The sequence below is a fragment of the Astatotilapia calliptera genome, chromosome 7, assembly GCF_900246225.1.
Source record: "Astatotilapia calliptera chromosome 7, fAstCal1.2, whole genome shotgun sequence".
Taxonomy (NCBI): domain Eukaryota; kingdom Metazoa; phylum Chordata; class Actinopteri; order Cichliformes; family Cichlidae; genus Astatotilapia; species Astatotilapia calliptera.
Genome location: NC_039308.1, coordinates 66,655,671 through 66,677,002, shown reverse-complemented (window position 1 = coordinate 66,677,002; position 21,332 = coordinate 66,655,671). Strand labels below are relative to the sequence as shown.

The following is a 21,332-nucleotide window of genomic DNA, read 5'->3' as shown; positions in this document are numbered from 1 at the left end:
TCCTCTGCAGAGGCAGGTAATCACAACAAGAGTACATCCCGCCCAGGCTGCAGGCCAATGAATGTGTGCCTGCTTTGTCCACCCCAGGAGGAGTTGGGACACTATTTCTGTGCTCGTGACAGAAACAAATGACCCCCGTGTCACCCTGCTCGTCAGCCTGACTGCCAGCTAGGGGAGCTAATGTGGGTGGTGTTCGTCATTGTGCCTTCTCGCCCAGGGGCAAGTGAACAGGAAGTGAGCTAAACTACAGCAAGGGAGTTACTATTTACGTCTATGCGCTGTTTACTCTCGGAGACTATATGAGGATGGTGGGAAACTCAGCACTGAGGTGTTGAACATTCAGGAGTGGGCAAGAAGGAAGCAGATTGACTGTATATAAGTTAGCTACTAAATCAAAGTCCTCTAGTTTCTGCAGTGCCCTTGTTCCTCTGAATTCCTGCCCTTCAGATAAACAGCACAGCCTACAGCTAAAGGGGAAAGGTTCTCCTCCCCGTGTCAAGGTCCTGACGTACACCATCGTGCTTTCCACTGCTGGATCTTTTCCTCTGGACACCTGCATTTTATTTGTCATGTCCAGAGGGGCCATTTGAACGCATTTCGTCACCACTGCTGACAAGCTCTTCTCTAACACCTTATTACTGCTACAGTAGCATCAGTAAGCGTTAATTTGTTTTCCATTTAATGTGTTCCCACCTACACACATCATTTTTCACATCTTTTGCATTGAGCTTTAAAGCTTTTAACAAGCAGTTACATCTATAACTCCACAGCAGTCAAAGACAAAGTGCTGATGGAGAGGATATGACACTAAATATATTTACATTTAGCATCACGAGTCCAATCATCACTAAAGCACATTTCATACAAGAGAGCAGACGTAGACAAACTGAATAATTTAAGCTTAAAAAACATGATATTGAAGTGTTTAGTCCATGATGTCAGCTCGCCGGAAAACACTCTACTTTCAGAGTTGCTCATAGCACCTGGTTTACAGGTGAACTAGCAAAAAACAAAGTTGACCACATTTCAGAATAACGTTGCTTAATCAGATCAACAATGTGCTTTATCTAATAGTCAGTTACTTCTATTTAGAATCTTTCTTATTCTCAGTATAAGAAAAAAATCAATTGAGAAAAGAATGAAACAGTTACACTAGAATAACGGTTTATTATAGCAAAGTACTTTTATTTACAGGACCTAGTGGAAATGACCTTGATTTTGACCTTTCATATATTTTATGGTATATAAGAATATGTCTGGCTCTGACATTAAACCCTCTGACAGCTGGTTTCATCTTCATGTGTTATTCTACTGCTTTTGTTCTATGTTGAGATGTGAAGCAGACGGACCACCAACACTGTTCTTAATGGTGAACTCTTTAATGTTATAGTCGGTGTCCTAACCTGTCAAAATAAGGCATATTCAGGCTTCACAGGTTATGTGTTCTCTCCAACAGAAGGCAAAGCAAAAGTGCACCAAGCGATCCACAAATCACTGTGTGACGACGTGCCTGCTGTTACCTGTACCGCACAGCTAGAAGATGAGCATCACTGTGTTAAAAGACAGACAGACAACACAATTTAAATGTTCACCTTCTGTTGTGCAACACAAGTCATGTGGAGAGTGCTGCAATTCAGGGCAACACAACAATGCTATTCAACCAAGAACACAAGTAAGAACACAGCACAAATTGCAACATAATGAATGCATGAATGTAGCGGTTGCTAACTTTAATTGTCCAACATTAGCTCAGACGTACATAAAGGTGAGGCTTGTCAGCGTCTGTCTCACAAAGATGGAAACCTCAAATGCAGTCGCCAAAGATTTGTGTCCAAGGAGCTCAATGAGTTTCAGGAAAAAGGTCAATTTACTGGACACATGTTGTCATATGTTATCCCATCATGCGTTGTTTGGTTCAGGTTTTATTAACATCATCCTCAGGTGTGATGGGTGGAGATAGGGCTGGGCGATATGGCTTAAAATCCATATTGCAGTGTAATTCAAAGCATATGCAGCAACGATATATATTGCGATATATTATTTTCATATATATATATATATATGTATGTGTGTGTGTGTGTCAGAATGACTGAACAGTATAGCATGCCGTTTTAAGAACATATATTGTGCAAAAGGTTTTTTTTATTTTTTAAATTACAAAACTTTTCAAATAATTTTTACGATGTAACAGATCTTTTTCCAAAAACTGTAACACAAAGTTCTTACATTACAAATAAAAATGAAGATAAATGCACAATTTTTGAATAAAAAAGTTAAATATCAGTAAAACACTAAATTCTAAGTTGTTTAAAATAAAGTGCAAACTGTGCCTTTGGAAAAGATCAGTCTGCTGGTGTGTAGGGCCTCTTTTTTCTTTCCACTTGACTGACTGGGCGTTTGTGGAGAGTGCAGGGTTTTCCTCATATTCCAAAACGTGCTTCGTCTCTTCACTATTACTGTCGCCCGGCATAATTTGCAGATGATATTTTTCTGCTTAACACCCGACTGCTTAAACCCAAACCAGGTGCATGTGACCGACGTCGCGCCGGTCTTCTTTATGAGCACCTCCTCCCCACGTGTAAGCTCCATGCTTGCAGCCACTGCGATGCTTTTGACCAAAACAGGCGCAGCTTGATGACATCATCAACATGCACTATCGCGGTACAGCAGTATTCGGTCTTTAAGTCTGACCTTATTAGCCATCTCTGGGCCCAAACTCCGCTGCAGGTCCCAAAGTCAAACAAACACCAGCATCACTGAGAGTTAAAAAATGTCTAAATTCTTTCACCTGTAATAAAATGATCAGCGTTGCTGCTTTACCAGGTGTAACAATTAAGTTTAACATCCAGGCATCCATGAAAACACAATTTATGAAATTTAATGGAGTTAGAAGTTAGCAGGAAGTTAGCTCGCTAGCTTCCACCTAAACATGATATAGCATGTTCTGACTGAGAGATTTCTGAGAAAATTCAAACGTACAGCTCTGCTATCACTTCCAACATAAATGAAGACAGTAAACTAAACAGCAGTGACGTTTGTAGGGTTACTGAAGTTGGGCTAGCTGCTATATAATGATGTGCTACGTGATCGCTAGCTACACAGCTATGTTAGCATAATATAAACAAGCTAACTTTTTTTCCACTGATAAAAGTTAACGTGAAGGATCCTGATGGTTAGAGACAAATGCAATCGCATGGCAGGATGCTGTAAACGGACCAAACAGTAGCCTTAATAAATGCAGAGTAGTTTGGACGTGGAAGCAAAATTTATCACGTCATCACTTAAAGACCGGATAGTCAAAATCTCTACTGTTGGTAGGGTTGCCAACCGTCCCTTAAAATACGGAATCGTCCCGTATTTCGAAACAAAAGTACACGTCCCGTATTGAGCTAATAAGGGACGCACTTTGTCCCGTAATACAGTGAGAATCAAAAGTAGTCTATAACTTTTAATGGAATTAACGCTTTGTTTGAAAACATAATTCCCAGCCCCTCTCCTGCTTTGTGACCAATGAGCTGACAGCACACTTACGAGTATGACAATTCAGATTACCGCTCATCTCATTGGTCGAGGAAAGGTCGCTTACGGAGAAAATACCGGAAGACAACAAATGACCACAACAAGAAGCATGGCCAACAGGGGAACAAACGCAGACACTGCGGTGCAAGTCTCGGACGACAGTAAACCTAAAGCTGGGCAGACACTGTGCGATTTTTTCAGTCACGTTATTCAGCTCCTGCTCAAACTGCACGATTGACTCGCAGTTGGTAGGTCACGATGCAGGTCTCACACTATACCGCCCGATGCTCTGATGCGACCTGAGTGCTCACACTGTGCCTCCATAAAATGAAGGTTATAACAGAAAATCTGTCGCGCTCTCTCTCTCCGTCTTACACTCACACAGACACACCACCACCATCAACTTTGCTAAATTGCTAATGAAAAACATTGATCGGGCAGCTGTGACTGAGCAGCAATGTAAATCCAACTATTTTCACGGTTGTTGTGGTCGTGATAATTTTGTGATGCCACATCGAAAAGGCTCGGATGAGCTTTCCAAAGTTCTACAAGTTGTGCCTCCATCGCTTGTGTCCAGATCACAGGCTGCACAGCCGTGCTGCTCCATCTTTTACACCAACGTTTACGTGTTTGCGCGCGAGCAGTGTGAGCGGCTGTGGTGAGACCCTCACGAGCGATTGATGATCGGGAGCTGGTCGTGAGGTGTTAATCACTTCTCGTTACCCCACGTATACTACACGATGCACGATGAAGGCCAAAATCGGTCCGATCACTCAAAAATCGGCTCAAAATGGGCCTAAAACCGCACAGTGTGAGCCCAGCATTAGAGCAGCAATGTTTGTTCCCCTCAGAGAAAGGGAAGAATGGGAAAAGGAAAACACCTGGCTGGAAAAAGTTAATATGGGCATGTGCAATGAATATCAGCGCTATGTGGCCAGAAGTGTGATAATATAATTTATTTTGTGTAATAAACAACTGCAAGGATAGATGATTACAACAAATTGATGACTAATACATAAAAGTAATACATATTTTAATAATGATGATGAGTTAAGATGTGTAATCATGGGAACAAGCGGGTTTACAAACAGGAGCAGCTGATTAGCATTAGAAAAGCTGAAATAATACCTCAGCTGAAGCCAATTGTACTAAATGCACTAAATGTGCACTGTTACAAGAATATTTTTGTTCTATTGTTTTCTATAATTTTAAGTTAAGCAGGACAGAGTTCTTTTAAAGAAAGATTTACTTATATTCTCAAAAGTTAAGCATGACAGGCTTCTGTTTAAGAAGGAGACCTGTTTTATGTGTTAATGTTGTCATTTTGAGCTAAAAATAAATGGCTAAATGATCATTTGTTTCACATGTGTTCATATCACAAAGAATATACATCTACTTAAATCAAATTCAAGTCAAATGGTTAAAAAAATAATTTCACACACAAAAAAAGAGCTAGAAAATTCACCACACTGGGAAGGGTGAAGACAATTGGGTCGCCCGGCCCTGGCCATGAGGTGTCCCTTATTTATTTTTCAGGGAGTTGGCAACCCTAACTGTTGGCCAAATTCATATCGTTTCTGAATCTGAAGTTGAATAAAATTACACTATTAAAAAGAAAAATGAGCTAGCCCGGTATTACTGCAGCAGGAAGTTACCTTCCGTTACCTTCCCAGCACACGGGCACAGTTAGTCCCAGCACTTCATAAACCGGTGGGGACCTGGGATGTGTACAAGTTTCCAGAACATTACAGTCAGCTGTAAAGTGTTCATATCTGCACATATTGTGTTGGTAACTGATGTTTTTCAAAAAAAAAAAAAAAAAAAAAAAAAAGCTCCTGCACCGGCTGGGAATCGAAACCAGGCTTCCTGTGTGGCAGGTGAGAAATCCACTGAAACAACCAATGTCTTGAAGAAGGGTATCGTGACACCTGCTCCTGCACCTAAGGTATAACTGGTTTGAGGTTTGAAGACCTATAATTTGATATTTAACGTAAGTGATGCCAAGCAATTTTGTGGCTCAGAAAATGCTACCATGACTATCTAAAATAAGGTCAAGCCATCTAAGGTTCAGCATTCTCCCCTGTAGGCCTCAACTATAGTGTACCCCTTTAAACACACACACACACACACACACACACACACACACACACACACACACACACACACACACACACACACACACACACACACACACACACACACACACACACACAAAGTCAGTGTAAGTAATAGTATTGCATTACTGTGAGAAGGCAGAGTGTAATAAACTGGATTTTCAGCTGCATCAAAGTCGGCTTAGTTGTCAGAGGGTGACACACTGGTATTGAAGATTTGTTTTTTGGTATCAATGGATGAACTAAAGGCACTCAAAAGCACAAAAATCATGTAAATTAATACACCTGCACTACAGTGTTAGGTGGACTTTCATTCCCGTAGCTGCTTCATTTCTTTAATATTTTACAGAAGGAGTTGTTTGCATGGCATCCCAGAGACTGTTTATTTCACAGTGAGGAGCTGAAATGTTGGTTAATTTGGTTTCCTGTCAACAGTTCCCACAGTCTAAACAGGAGGTCTCAATTTCAGTGGTCACCAAATAGTTCGGCGACATAAATATGGACGACTTAACTACAGATCTTGTGCCAGAATGTTTTTCCTCCACTCCACAACTTTGAGTGATCTGAGTGATAAATGTCTTTAAACAAAAGGCTCCCAATATCCAATATATATAAGGACTAGTTTAACAGGCACATGGGTCAATACATGAGTGGGCAGGGCTGGACTGGGACAAAATAATCAGCCCGGGCATTTTGACCAGTGACCGGCCCTCCGTGGTATTAAAGCCATAAAGCCTTTATAATAAACTTAAACCTCACTATCCTCACGATTCTGCTATTCTAAACAGTACTTAGCAAAAATATAAAACAACCTAATTTATAATTACATATACCTCACTAATAGGATTGCCAACTCCCAGCAAGATGCTTAACTGATAAAACCGATTTTAACTTAATGCACGTATAAAACAAATGCACAGAAATCTATTATTTTTCTCCAGTAATTAAATTCATTCAACATCTTTCTTCAGCAGAATCGCAGCCTGCACAGATGGTACCTTAACAAAGGAAAGAATACTATAACTTACTAGGATATATACTAGACTTAATATTTACTGAATACAATAATGGATTTCTATACATTTTACATCAGATGAAAACTTTGGTTGTAAGATTCAGATAATTATTTATTCAAAGTGAGACATTTTAAATGAGAATAAGAAAGTATTTCTTTGTGCCCCCCTCTCCCTGTTAATGCCCTACATGCCCCCCTGGCAACACTTTGCTAGACCCGCCCCTGCACAGTTACCAGCTGTCAGCTGCTTAGAAAAGGATCCTGGTGTTATTTGTCTCTCAGAAACAGTTCATAACTTCAACTCATCCATGTCACCTAAAGGTAAACCTGTTTCTCCATCACAGCTCTGATGGTTCAGTAAGGACATCTCCTGGTTTCATCTTCATGTTTCCCTCTCACCACATATCCAAACCGACATCATGACCAGCAGCTTTACAGCTGTGGCTCCAGCAAACATCAGCTGATACTAGAAATTAATATTAAATAAATTCTAACAACAGCTGATCAAGCTTAAACGTGCTGCTGTTGTTTAGCGCGACATCCGCTGGTTTCCTTTTTCCGGCGCAGAGAGAAAAGCCGATCAGCTGATCATTGATCAGTTTCATGATTGAATTAGCAACTTTCTAGCTGAAGTAGTGCGGGACAAACCGTGTTCCTTTTCACCTCAAGTTTAAAGTCCGACCTCCTCGGCTGTAATTGGTCCAGCCCAGAGTCGATCATGACCAACTGGCCAATCCACCACCTTTCATTTATACCGTTGAAAAAAAGAAAAGAAATAAAACCCCATCGGCCCATAAAAACGAAAAATCACGAGCGGCCCTCCAGGCAAATGCCCGGTACGCCCAATGGCCAGTCCAGCCCTGTGAATGCGGCACAGAAAGGGATTAGCAAGAATACCAGAGGTGCAAAACACCAGCTGCACCAGTGTACCAGTGAGCCAGGACTGCAGGACTAGGTGCACCGCCTGGATTGATTACAAGAAGGACTATGACTCAATCCTGGAATGCCTAGACCTATACAGGATCAACAGGACCCTAAGAGCCTTCATCAGGAACTCAATGGGGATGTGGCGGACAAAACTAAAGGCCAACTTCAAGCCCATAGCATAAGTCACCATCAAGAGCCTTACTGCCCATCTACATGTGGATGTCTATATTTTGCTAAGGTGAAATCTGACTAGGGATGGGTATCGTTTAGGTTTTATCCGATACCAAACCGATACTTTCGAAATGGTGCCGGTGCTTAAACAATGGAAAAACACAAACTTTGTCCAAAAACCTCTCATGTTTAACTGTTTTCCACTTTTTCTTTGGTCATTTTAGCCTTTTTGGCCAGGGTGAAGGGAGTATCTGCCATCAAACAAGAAGACAGCCGCATGTAGCTACGACGGTGTTTGCTAGTTCACCTTACATGCATTAATGTAATAACGTGGTTAGCCTACTCAACGTAAATTACACACGAACAACATTAAGCTACTCACGCAGAGAAGAACGGCTGCTGCTGCATCATCATCCTCATCATTTCTGCTACACTGGCAGGGCTAGGGGCCAGGACTCTCCTCTACCCGCAGTAGATGTGCTCGGTGTGAGGTCTCGCAGCAAGCTATCAAATACGGCGCATTTCTCGGCTTTTAAAAAAAACGCTATGCGTCGCCAGGTGTTTCATCGGATTTGAGGTGTTTCCTCCTTTGACAGTATCACAGTATCAGCTTAAAGCACTTGTTGCTGCTGAGTTTGCATCTTTTGCTGTGAAGTGCAGCCAGACTTTTGACTGCTTCGCCTTGGGCATTTTTAATCTGTAGCTCTGCTCTAAAAGATCGTACGTACCTGGACCCGCCTACTGTCCTCGGAAACGTAAAATGATTGGCTAGAATCTAAAGTGTATCACAGCTCAGGAAAATAAAGCACCGAAATGTGCGCTGCTTTTCGGTCTGGTTACTACCGTTTATGTCAGAACTGGTGCCATCATGGCACCGGATACCGGTACTCATCCCTAAATCTGACACCAGAATCTCTTTCACACCTATTTTGACTTAAATACTTAAAGAAAGAAAAAGACTTACATTAAAACTTGGACAGCTTCGAGTGGGGTGGAGATCTCCATGTGTAATTTCAGCCGAGTATCTGTCACTCAGGGATCCCATAAAGAGCCTGATCCAGGCTTTGGTCTTAATTCTTGCCTTGCTGGCCTTTCTGGTGCTGCTTCTCTCTGGTTTGCGTGACATTATTCTTCTTACCTTCATAGATTTTTGAATTGTGTTTGCGTCTGTGGTAAAAGAAAAAAATGCAGAGGTCAAATTTAGAATTTTGGTTTAAAAACATATTTTTATTCCTCATACACTGAAATATTATTATTCTTATTTTACATCTGGTCATTCTTGTGTGAGCCTTTTTCTCTTGGTCCTGTTGGGGACTTCTGATGCCCACGGTGATCTGATGCCCCCCCGACATTATTGGCAATGGCACAATCAAGCTGCCAATTATTATCTACCTCACTGCCCTTGCTAGCAAGCTGACAGAATGGGCAGCATTTGTCTGGCTGGACCTTCCAGTGCCTGCCTGGCTGGCTAGGCTGGATCAGCGAGTGCATCCTGATCCCTGCTTACCAAATATTAGAAAACAATTCTTCCATAATAAAAGTGTCATTTGTAAGGTTAGAAAGTCAGGTAACACTAAACTTAAAATAACATGATTTCATTAAAGAACTAAGCCAGTCAATGAGCAGTTCTCTTATCACAGTCACAGACGGAGATCTACACAGTGTGGCAGATGTGTGTTTGCAGGAAACCCCAGTCTAACTGACAACGTCTGTGGTGTGTCTCATCCTGAGATCTTCTCAAATGTGGTCGTCTCCAACTCTTACTCCACCTCCCCTCTAATTACTGACGGCTGTTTACCCACCAGAATTCCTCTTATTTAACACAGTTTATACTGATTAACATTCAGGAATCAAGTTGCTACTTCCTTTAATGCGCTACAGATGCTTTCAACAGTATCTGACAGTGACGTCGTACATCTTTAAGACTCGACGAAAAGTGGCAGCTGAGTCACCGACCTGTGTCCAAGAGCCAAAAAGACTTCACTGACCACATGCAACCAAAAATGAGATGGCAGCTTAGCGGTAATGCGGTATGGAGGATAGCGGTATGGGAAATATCACAGAGAGAACAATAAAATGTAGAATAATAACAGATAAGGTCTGTGACACAGATGCTAAGACTATTTTAGACAGACACCCTTCTCGTCAGTCTGAAATTGCAGAGCTGAGGAACGTTCTCTTGATGTAAACATCACTGGAACCAGAGGATCAAAGACTCATGACGACTCACGGACATATGTTATAGCCTACAGATGGTACAAACCAATGTTTTGGTGTGGTCGTGACTCTATACAATAATTCATATTTTTAGTGGTTTTCTAACGTCTAATTATGCAAGTTGTTTTCCGTTGTCTGCCATATGACCTCGCGTCGTTAGCTTCGTCCACCAGTGCTTAACAGTTCTGGGCAAACTGTTAAAAACTAAAGAATGGACCTTAAAAGACTCGTCCACTAAAATCCCTTAAACAATTTAAGTTAAAAAATAACATGCTAGCTGCACAGCAAACCTCCAAATGAATCTGTGAAGCATGTTTCGAGCTGCTTCTGGTGGCCTAGCCCTGACCCTTGACCCCTGCTCATCTCAGTGAGATACAGTGGGGCAAAAAAGTATTTAGTCAGCCACCGATTGTGCAAGTTCCCCCACTTAAAATGATGACAGAGGTCAGTAATTTGCACCAGAGGTACACTCCAACTGTGAGAGACAGAATGTGGAAAAAAAATCCATGAATCCACATGGTAGGATTTGTAAAGAATTTATTGGTAAATCAGGGTGGAAAATAAGTATTTGGTCACCTCAAACAAGGAAAATCTCTGGCTCTCACAGACCTGTAACGTCTTCTGTAAGAAGCTTTTCTGTCCCCCACTCGTTACCTGTATGAATGGCACCTGTTTGAACTCATCATCTGTATAAAAGACACCTGTCCACAGCCTCAAACAGTCAGACTCCAAACTCCGCCATGGCCAAGACCAAAGAGCTTTCGAAGGACACCAGGAAAAGTATTGTAGACCTGCACCAGACTGGGAAGAGTGAATCTACAATAGGCAAGCAGCTTGGTGTGAAAAAATCAACTGTGGGAGCAATCATCAGAAAATGGAAGACATACAGGACCACTGATAATCTCCCTCGATCTGGGGCTCCACGCAAGATCTCATCCCGTGGGGTCAAAATGATCATGAGAACGGTGAGCAAAGATCCCAGAACCACACGGGGGGACCTGGTGAATGACCTGCAGAGAGCTGGGACCAAAGTAACAAAGGTCACCATCAGTAACACACTACAACGGCAGGGAATCAAATCCCGCAGTGCCAGACGTGTTCCGCTGCTGAAGCCAGTGCACGTCCAGGCCCGTCTGAAGTTTGCCAGAGAGCACATGGATGATACAGCAGAGGATTGGGAGAATGTCATGTGGTCAGATGAAACCAAAGTAGAACTTTTTGGTATAAACTCAACTCGTCGTGTTTGGAGGAAGAAGAATACTGAGTTGCATCCCAAGAACACCATACCTACTGTGAAGCATGGGGGTGGAAACATCATGCTATGGGGCTGTTTTTCTGCCAAGGGGACAGGACGACTGATCCGTGTTAAGGACAGAATGAATGGGGCCATGTATCGTGAGATTTTGAGCCAAAACCTCCTTCCATCAGTGAGAACTTTGAAGATGAAACGAGGCTGGGTCTTCCAACATGACAATGATCCAAAACACACCGCCCGGGCAACAAAGGAGTGGCTCCGTAAGAAGCATTTGAAAGTCCTGGAGTGGCCTAGCCAGTCTCCAGACCTCAACCCCATAGAAAATCTGTGGCGGGAGTTGAAAGTCCGTGTTGCTCGGCGACAGCCCCAAAACATCACTGCTCTCGAGAAGATCTGCATGGAGGAATGGGCCAAAATACCAGCTACTGTGTGTGCAAACCTGGTAAAGACCTATAGTAAACGTTTGACCTCTGTTATTGCCAACAAAGGTTATGTTACAAAGTATTGAGTTGTATTTTTGTTATTGACCAAATACTTATTTTCCACCCTGATTTACGAATAAATTCTTTACAAATCCTACCATGTGGATTCATGGATTTTTTTTTTCACATTCTGTCTCTCACAGTTGAAGTGTACCTCTGGTGCAAATTACTGACCTCTGTCATCATTTTAGGTGGGGGAACTTGCACAATCGGTGGCTGACTAAATACTTTTTTGCCCCACTGTATATATGCAGATAAGTTGTGGAAAGAGAGTCAAAGGAGCCGTATCCAGTAAACGTACAGAATCAGTACGCACATACTGTATCCAATCTGAAGATGAATTCTGGGCAATTTTGCTTACAGGGAAAAGTAAATCAGGATCAAAGTATTCTTTAAAGTTCTCTCTGCTTGAAACAAGCTGTGCACATGTACTTGGCTCTGGAACAACATCAACAACGGCACTGCTTTGCAAGACAAAAGAGAGAGCAGCGATTAGCATGTGCAAGCTACAAAACATTAGAATATCCTCACTTGAATGATTAAACTCTCTCCTCCCCATGGTGCTGATGGGAGGGGAGCTGGGTCCTGTTAGCTGAAAGCAGGTGCTTCAGTGTCAGTCCAAAAGCCGAGCCTACATTTCTTAGCCATTAGCCACATTTAGCTTTCATTGCATGTCAAACATAAAACTGCTGAGTAAAACTATCTGTGAATTAATGAGGCCCGAGTCAGGGAGCTAAATGTGGATGAACAAGTTGAAGACATCATATTTCTATAATTTTAGAGATACAAAAAATTCACAGGTTTGAAAAATTGTTCACACTGTCTCCTAAAGTGACAGATTTTATTGCAAGCACTGCCGTCTTCAGCTGAAGTAAGATACTACCTACATCGGCGGTCCCCAACCCTGGGCCATGGACCGGTATCAGTCCGTGAGTCGTTTGGTACCCGACCGTGAGAGTTGAGGCTCGGGTGTGAAATTTCTGGTTTTCAGGGTTTTTATCGTTAACTCAGTTTCCTGGGGTCTTTTTCCTGTGTTGCAGCTGTGCGTCTTATTTTGAAAGAAATGTTCACGTGTTACCATAGCAACCAGAGAGCATTATGGGGCAGAGAGGAGGATGCTACTCTCAATGTTGTTTACAGACATGCTGGTAAAGCCGTGCGTCTTATTAGTGGAGCTAACGTGGCTGTAATGAAGGAATTTAATTTAAGACGGCACTACGAGACAAAACGTCAGGATAAGCTGAAAAACCTAAACGCAGAAACTACAGGAAGTAGAAGAGCTAAAGAAGAATCTGACATTTCAGCAGACGTTTGTCACCAGAGCAAAATCACAAAGTGAAGCTGTTGTGAAAGCAAGTTTTATTGTAACAGAGGAGCCAAATGAGCCCGGTACCGCTCTGAAGAGCTGCAGGATGAAGCTGTGGACGGCTTGTGTCCAGACAAAACGCAGATTTTGGCAAATGTGAGCCTGAACAGAAATACGATTGCTGATCGGGTTTGTGAGACGGTCACTGATTTAAGAACACAGTTGTGTGAAAGAAGCAAAAACTTTATTGCATACTCTCTGTGGATGAAAGTACAGACATGATGGACACTGCACAGCTGACCATCTTCGTCCGTGGAGAGGAAATACTGAACATTAAATCGATGCACGGGACAACAACAGGAAAAGACATTTTTTAAAACGTATGTCAAAGTGTAACGACATGAAACTGCCCTGGGACAAACTTGTTGGACTTACAACAGATGGAGCGCCGGTGCTGTGCGGTGAAAAAAGCGGACTAGTCCGCAGGATGCGAGTAAAGATGCAGGAGAACTGTACCGGTGAGTTAACAGCACATCACTGCATCACACACCAGGAAAGGATGTGTGGTAAAGTCCTAAAAATGGAGCATGTAATGATCACCGTGACACAGGCCGTAAATTTGATCTGAGCAAAGTTTAAATCACCGTCAGTTTCAGTCTTTTATGTGGGAAATAGATTCAGAGTTTGCCGACATTCCTTCATGCAGAGCTCCGCTGGCTGAGTTGGGGAAAAGTTCTCAACAGAGTTTTTGAGCTCATGTATGATGCCAAGTTAAAGTTTATTTTTTTAAGTTGTCTGTTTTTATTCATATTTATGTTTAAAATACATGTTTTAGTGTGTTCAATAAATGTTTATCTTGTTTGGCCCGAGACCTAAAGTGTGCCTTGAGTTTTGGCCCCCAGTGCGATTGAGTTTGACACCCCTGGTCTATTTGGCCGTCTCCTTCAAAGTCACACTACAGGCAGGTGAACCACTCCGCTCTGCCTCTAGAAAGTTATTCGATAAAAATGAACCTCATCCAGAGACTTCAGCAGGCCCTGCTTTAACACAGCTACATTTCATTACCCTAACACTTCTTTAGTACACTTGATTCATTGATCAGCCAATGAGGTGTCCACCACCATCATATGACACATTCGCACTCTCAGTTGTTCTCATTTTTTGAGATTTATGACAATGACAACAATGACAACACAACATAAACCAGAAATGCTGAAAATATGACTACAAAAACATTCTACAGTTCATGAAGATGCAACAACCTTTGATAAACGTCTCCATGTAGAACTTTTAACAGCGGAAACATCAAAGCTTGGATCGGTGCCACGTTCTCCAAGTCCGAGTGACCACTTGTCTCAGCTTGGATGTGATCCTAGAAGTTTTTGACATCGATGTCAAAGAGACAGACAGTCTCATTCAGACAAACTGGTTCCTTCCTGGCTCAGCTCTCTTGTTCTCACAAAATCCAACACATTCATAACCAAACAGTGGTCAACAACACAAGAGGATCAAAGACGTAGAAAGTCTGCGATTCAGAAGGAGTGCCAAAGGGTTTTCCATGATACTCAACACTAAATGACAACAAGTCAGTAATGCTGGGAAATATCATTCACGACTTTAAGCTCTTCCATGATGCAACTCGATATCCTGTACAGATAAAATGCTGCTGTTGCAACAGCAGTGCTAAAGAAAGATCGCACTAAGTCAGCTTACATGCACAACAAAATGTTATTCGTTTATTAGTATTTAATCGTGTTTAACACACTCAGAGCTAAAAATTAAAAACTACAAAAACTTTGACCACAAAGTCACAGAATCGAACATTTGACAAACTCACTTTAGAACCACCCAATATTTGTTTGCTAAACAATTTATAGAATATTGTTCACAATCATCTTTATAACAATAATTTCTGTACGACACACTTCCCCCCCCCAAAAAATCTAAATTTTATAAAGACCTTAAAATTAAGACAGAGCAAGAAAAGCACGGACAAGGCTGGACTGGTAATCTGGTATACCGGGTATTTAGCCAGCAGGCCGACGCACTTTTGGGCCAACGGACCGGCCCGAAGGGTCGCTGCTCACCGGCGATTAAAGCAGGACAGCAGCCCATTCGTTCCTTTTCATCCATCACTGGATTGCCCAATCACATCTCTTCATTTCTCTTCAGGTGTCAGTCTGTCATCAGCTAGCCCACAAAGTGCTGCAGCACGGTTACTAACTGATGCACGCAAGTCAGACCACATATCTCCCGTACCAGCATCCTTACACTGGCTGTCAGTTAGTTTTCAATTTGATTTAAGATTTTATTTCTCGTTTTTAGGGCGTCGCACGGGTTAGCACCCTCATACCTTTCTGATCTTTTGAATTGGTACACTCCTGCAAGATCGCTGAGGTCTGCGGATCAAAGCTGTCCCGAGGTCCAGATTAAAGCCCAGAGGAGACCGGGCCTTTGCTGTGACTGCTCCTAAACTGTGGAACAAACTGCCCCGTCACATCAGGACCTCCCCAACATTAGACCCATCTGAAATGCCACTTTTATTCCTTGGCTTTTAAATCAGAATGAGTTTGTACTACTTCTTCTTATTTTATGCTTCTTTTTAAAAATTTGATCATGTGCGTCTATGTTTAATCTCTTTTGATAATCTTAAAATTACAGCACTTTGGTCACCAGTTGCTGTTTTAAATGTGCTATATAAATAAATCTGACTTTGACTTTAACTGGCCGGGCCCTCTCCTACCTTCGCTGAGCGCTCGCACCGCTTGTAGAAAACGTTAAGTGTGGCAGAAGTATCCAAAAATACTGGGGCCGATTTTCTGTCCCAGTCTAGCGCTGAGCACAGATGTAACTCATAACATTAACAACTCGACCCCATTAAGTGTCCCATTACGCTGGCCTAATGAGTGCCTTGGAACAGGCTCAGCCAAATGGAATGAAGTCATTAATGTTATTAATTACACCTGTGCTTTCTATTTTCCTGTAGACCTCTAACATCAGCCTCTGATCCCGTCGGTATTTTAAAGCATCCCATAACAAATCCGAGGTTTGTTTCAAGATGACAAAGGTTCAGATTTGTTCAGTATCCAAAGAAATCCCTATTAGTTACACATTAACAGCACAGTTTGAGGGTCCGGTACCTCGCAGAAGCTACTTCACTGTGTGTGTGTGTGTGTGTGTGTGTGTGTGTGTGTGTGTGTGTGTGTGTGTGTGTGTGTGTGTGTGTGTGTGTGTGTGTGCGCGCGTGTGTGTGTGTGCTTTTAATTTTTATTGTGTGTAATACTATTACACACAATACTATACTATTACACATATACTAAAACTATTGATAATAACTATTCTGGTTCTGCAAATACTAAAGTGGCTCCCTCCTAAAATCCAATTGTTACTATGTTGATTTCTTTCTTTCCTGCTCACTCACATGTACATATGTTTTCGTACTCTTGTCTGTCTTTGTCTCAGTTTTTCCTGGACACACACGCTCTATTATCTGTCACTCCAAGTCTTCTTTCTGCCGCTCACTGGCTCCTGGGAACATGTTGAATATTCATAACTGTCCTCTGATGAGCATGCTAAATGGGTGTCAGAATGATTTGGCCACATGACAGAAGTGGATTGTCTTTGATAAGCCCCGACTTGAGCCAGAACAAGGCGGCGAGGAGTAAAAGAGCGACAGGGAGAAAAGAGACATTGACCCCAGAAGTTTTTTTGGGTTTTTTTGGTTCTTTGTTGAACTGATCAGAACTTGGGTGTAGAAATGTTGAAGTAAGGGCTGGGCGGCAACGGAGGGGTCAGTAGGAGGGCGGACCCCTGTGGTGGCCCTGGGGGTGAAAGTCATTGTCACCAGGCTTTAATGGGTCCCAAAATTCCTCAACTGACCAAAACCTGTGAACGACTGAGAAACGAAAGACATTTGTGATTCAAATAAGTCCTGTGGGAGCTTCGCTGTGAGGTCTGGAGTTGGAAAAGGATCTCAGAGGAAACAAACGCGCTCCCATCCCAGCACGGAGAAGCTAACCTGGTATTCTTTTTTGCTACAATTTCACATTTTAATATTTTTACATCACAAAACTGTGGGATTTAGCTCGGTTTACTCTGACTGATGAACAAGAGCAGCGTGCACTTGGGAAATAAACCATTCCACTCGTTTGGCCACATGGCGGGGGTTAACATTCAGAGCACAAGGTTAAAGAAAAGCACAGAAACATTGGATTTAACATTATGAGAATACAGTTTATTTACGTTTTTTGACTAATTAACATTAGACCCTCTCTTTGTAGTAACAAAGTAAAAGTCTCCCTTTCCTTGTATATGTAATAAGTACACAGCAAACAGAGATTTCTTGATTCATCCGTTTGGAACAGTAGAACTTCACTCATCCCGTCAGACTACGCAGCACTGGACCACGCTCGGCACAAACACGTATGACTTCACACATATAGGAATTCTGCATTCCATGTAAAGCAGTCTAATCTGAATTTATGGGCTGAGTTGCTATGACGCTCATTTAGTGGGAGCACGGAGGGCTGGGATTACAGGCATAGTTTCCCCTGTCAACCAAACATTTGGCTTCGCACTAAACCTTGATGGCAGAGAAAGACCACCAACCACTTGCAAACTAAAGCCCGTCATAATCTGCTGCAGGTACCCAAAATATATAAAACATCCATTCACGCTTACGCGCAGCACAAAATCACAAACTTCCCTGTTAATCTTCAGTAAATCTGCCCCTGATTTAGCTTTATCTGTCTTTTGTTAGCAGGGCTGGGGTTGTAGAATGACAGGGGGTCACAAGGGTAAGACTTCTTTTCCAACATCTGCTTAAAGAGAGGCGAGCAAGGGTGGGGAGCAATGCAGGACAAGGGGCCTCCCCCTCCTCAGCTCTTGAGCACACCACCCCAACCCCCAACTCTGATATTTTTGGAAGTCTTTTTTCCTTTATTTTGCCTTTTTTCCTCTTTTCCTTTCCTCTAAAACCCAAATAAAGTGTGTGATGGATGAGTGAGCAGGAGCAACACCTCCCCCATCAATCTACAGGCTTTAGGGAGGAGGGGAAGGCTGTCCCTTTGCAGGCCTCCGGAGCACCCAGCAGCATGCCCCCCATGTCTGTCTTGCACACAGACACTGGATACAAACATGCAGGAGCTTTATTACATAGTGGCCATACATACATAGCACCTACGAACACTCGCAGATGCAAATGCAGATGCAGATGCAAGTTCAAAGCCTTTGCACTTTGCACACATACAGTGCAGAAATGCAATGACACATAAAAGCAACATTCTGAAACCTCAAGCCTTATCACAAATACCCATCCATTACAAGTTAACAACCCCTTTAAAGCCCCAGCGACAGCAGATAATGCAAAATCTTCCCAACCGATGCACGAAGGAGAACATTTAATGTAAGGAGAGTGAGCAAGAAAAGAGTGTGGTGAAAGGAGACACCAAATGGTCCTAGTTAGTGGCTGCAGAGCGCAGAGATCTCAACAACAAAGTCTCCCTGAGAGCACCACCAGTGCAATGATGAATTCCAAGAGAATGTCGTCACCAGGAGCCGGGGAAAGGCAGGGAAGTGGTTTAAGAAGAAAAAAGAAAACCTTGGTTTCAGCCCAAGGTTTGTATGTCTGTCTGTGGAGTTGCAATATGCATTAAACGTACTGTATACTGTGTAAATATGCATGCGTGTACATCCAGAGGCTGGTCGGCAGACTTTCAGACGGGTCGATCGTATGTAACAAGATCACCGCTGTGCTCAAACACAGGAACCATTATATCATCATCCTGATAACAATACAAAGAATTTTCATGTAAAAACAAACAAAAACAAGAATGCTGGCACAAAATGTATGTCGCGAATATTTCAATTTTCCAACTCTTTACACACTCGTTATTCGGCTGGTAGGATCAGGAGCTCCAGCATTCTGCCCGAAGACGCGACACTCGCTCAGACTTTCACTGAGTCAGATCAGACAAAATAAAGCTGCGACGACTTCTCAGATGTACCAGTGAACTGTGCCTTTGTCATCTGTCCACAAATCAGATCAACTACGAGCAAAAGTGAAGAAGAAAGATGAGGCTGCCTGCCTACTGCTGTTGAAGAGGTGGTGGAAGTACAGTGATTAGACAGTGCAATGACACCTGAATGCACAACTACGACTTGCTGATGTCTGTGAAGGTTCTCAGTCATCCAGGTCATCGTAGTTTAAGGAGCTTGGAAAGAAAAGCGTCTGGACTTCTTTAAGTTGCTCGAAGACGTTTCACCTCTGATCCGAGAAGCTTCTTCAGTTCTCGGGTCAAATGGGACATCTGGGACTCTCCACCATTTGCATATGTGGATCTGGAGCTTGAGAGCTCTACCCAATCGTAAACAGATGAGTCACGATGGATATAAATGTGCACACAAACACAGAAGCATGCACACACATGTTCACTTTATATGGTGGTATGTGTGTGCAAGGTTTATTTGCAGCCCCCAAACTTATCACGGGCCAAACCAAAGTCAGCAGACTTCAGGCTGCTTGATGTGGGGACGAAAATCCAGTGTTGTTGTCATTTTTGCTCGTGGGTCGGGCGAGGGCTTCCGGTATTTTCATGCCACAATCGAGTGAGCGGTTTCCCAATCTGTGTTGGGATACAAAACGAACCACCACACGATGAGAAGTTTTAGAAGTGCCAAGACTTTGAGTTTTTCTTTCCCAAACATGTAAATTTGCTGCATTTAATTATCTGCTGAAGTGACAGCATTGTGTCATTCAGACATAAGTCACTGTTTAGTGTTACGGTTTCATTCCAATGTTCCAACAAAAGTAAGCAGGAGAAGGTACGTGCATGATGTTGCATGGACAGAAAACTGGTTGCACTTGCGGAAATGACCACTGTTGGCACACGCAGCACAAAGCGTGTTGTGCACTGCTGCAGTGCGTGATGCCTGCTCCTGCGTTTCAGGTGAAGGCTTAGAGAGAGAGCTCTCTCTTTCTGCACTAGGAAAAGTCAAAAGCCATCACTTATGCACGCTGCGACATCAAATATTAAAATCTAGATGTTTTGGCTATTTTGGACAATCTTCACCTTTTAGTGAGATGAGCAAACTGAACAAGAGGTGCAAATTAGTGATGTGCACGTGAACACGTTCATCGCTGCGTTGAGTAGTACATAAAGTTTGCTAGTTCCCGCCTGGTAACTTTTAGAGAAAATGAACATCCTTTTCATTCATACACAAAGCAAACACATTAGATGCTGTCAGAGGAAGCCAAGAATAGCCACAGTAGAACTAAAAATACGAGTTATCACTGGCACACACTGAGTCAGTGAGAGGTAGGAGAGAGATGGAGAGATAGAAATGGAGAAACAGTGAGAGAGATCGCTTAAGCAACAGCTGTGAACATTTTCCGTTTGAAGTGAAACATTCCTGCGTGCTCGTGGCCCTGCACACTCCAGCGGGCTTCCTCTCAGCTCCATGTGGTATTTGTCCCCAGCTAAGATCCAGGGAGTGGGAGAAAGAGCTGCAAACTTTCCCAAGGATACCATCCAGCCACATGCCACTCTTGTCCTCTGTCTCAGAACAGCCTTCCTCCTCTCCAGCTCTCCTCCTACACTCCCGACCTCTCTTTACCGCCACCTCACCGTGACCTGCGGCTCATCAGTCGACCATCTTTAGCTGTAACTGCCAAGTTTGAGCCCTTTCTTATCATAAAGTGAAAAAGGTTTCGCCTAAAGCTTAGCGATGTAGAGTCTACTTGGACGTGCCGTGACCGCAGCTGGACGTTCATGAACAGGAGATCTTATTGATTAAACTTTGTCTGCATCTTCTGTTGTGACACAATTTCAAGATCTATAATTCGTGTTAACGTCACTGGTTAAAGGTCATGGTGTCATCGAGATGTTACATGTGATTGATTTGGAATTTTTATACCATTAAATCTCTTTTTTTTTGGCCTGTGAAGTGAAATGTATTTTTATTTTTATTTCTATTATTTTTGTTGTAACTGAAGAAACTGAAGCGTTTTGAAGTGAGATTGTCGTTTTGTTTGGAGGAAAGTTTGCGCTTCAGGGTCACCGCAGTTGTGACTTGGCGTGCGCTGCCTCAAATGGAGGAAACATTTCTTCTCACAAGAAGAACTGGATGTTATAACTTCCTCTAGTTTCTACCATTTGGAATTTTCCAGTTATTTTTGTTGTTGTTACTTTCAAAATAGTTCACTATAAGTGAACATGTAAATTTGAGTGTTGCAGGGAGATCCTTTTTCATCTGGTCACAGCGTTTCATCAACTTTAATTTCACGTTTCTCACAGTAGTATGACTTTGTAGCATAAACTGAAATAGC

At 42.6% G+C, this 21,332-nt stretch overlaps 1 long non-coding RNA gene across 1 annotated transcript in view; it reads right to left on the bottom strand.

The window, feature by feature from the left end:
• Positions 1-21,332, bottom strand: part of LOC113027153 (uncharacterized) — a 118,233-nt gene that overhangs the window by 42,982 nt on the left and 53,919 nt on the right. Inside the window, exon 2 of the long non-coding RNA XR_003272992.1 lies at positions 8,711-8,913. This is a non-coding gene — a long non-coding RNA (uncharacterized LOC113027153). The remainder of the gene's footprint in view (positions 1-8,710; positions 8,914-21,332) is intronic.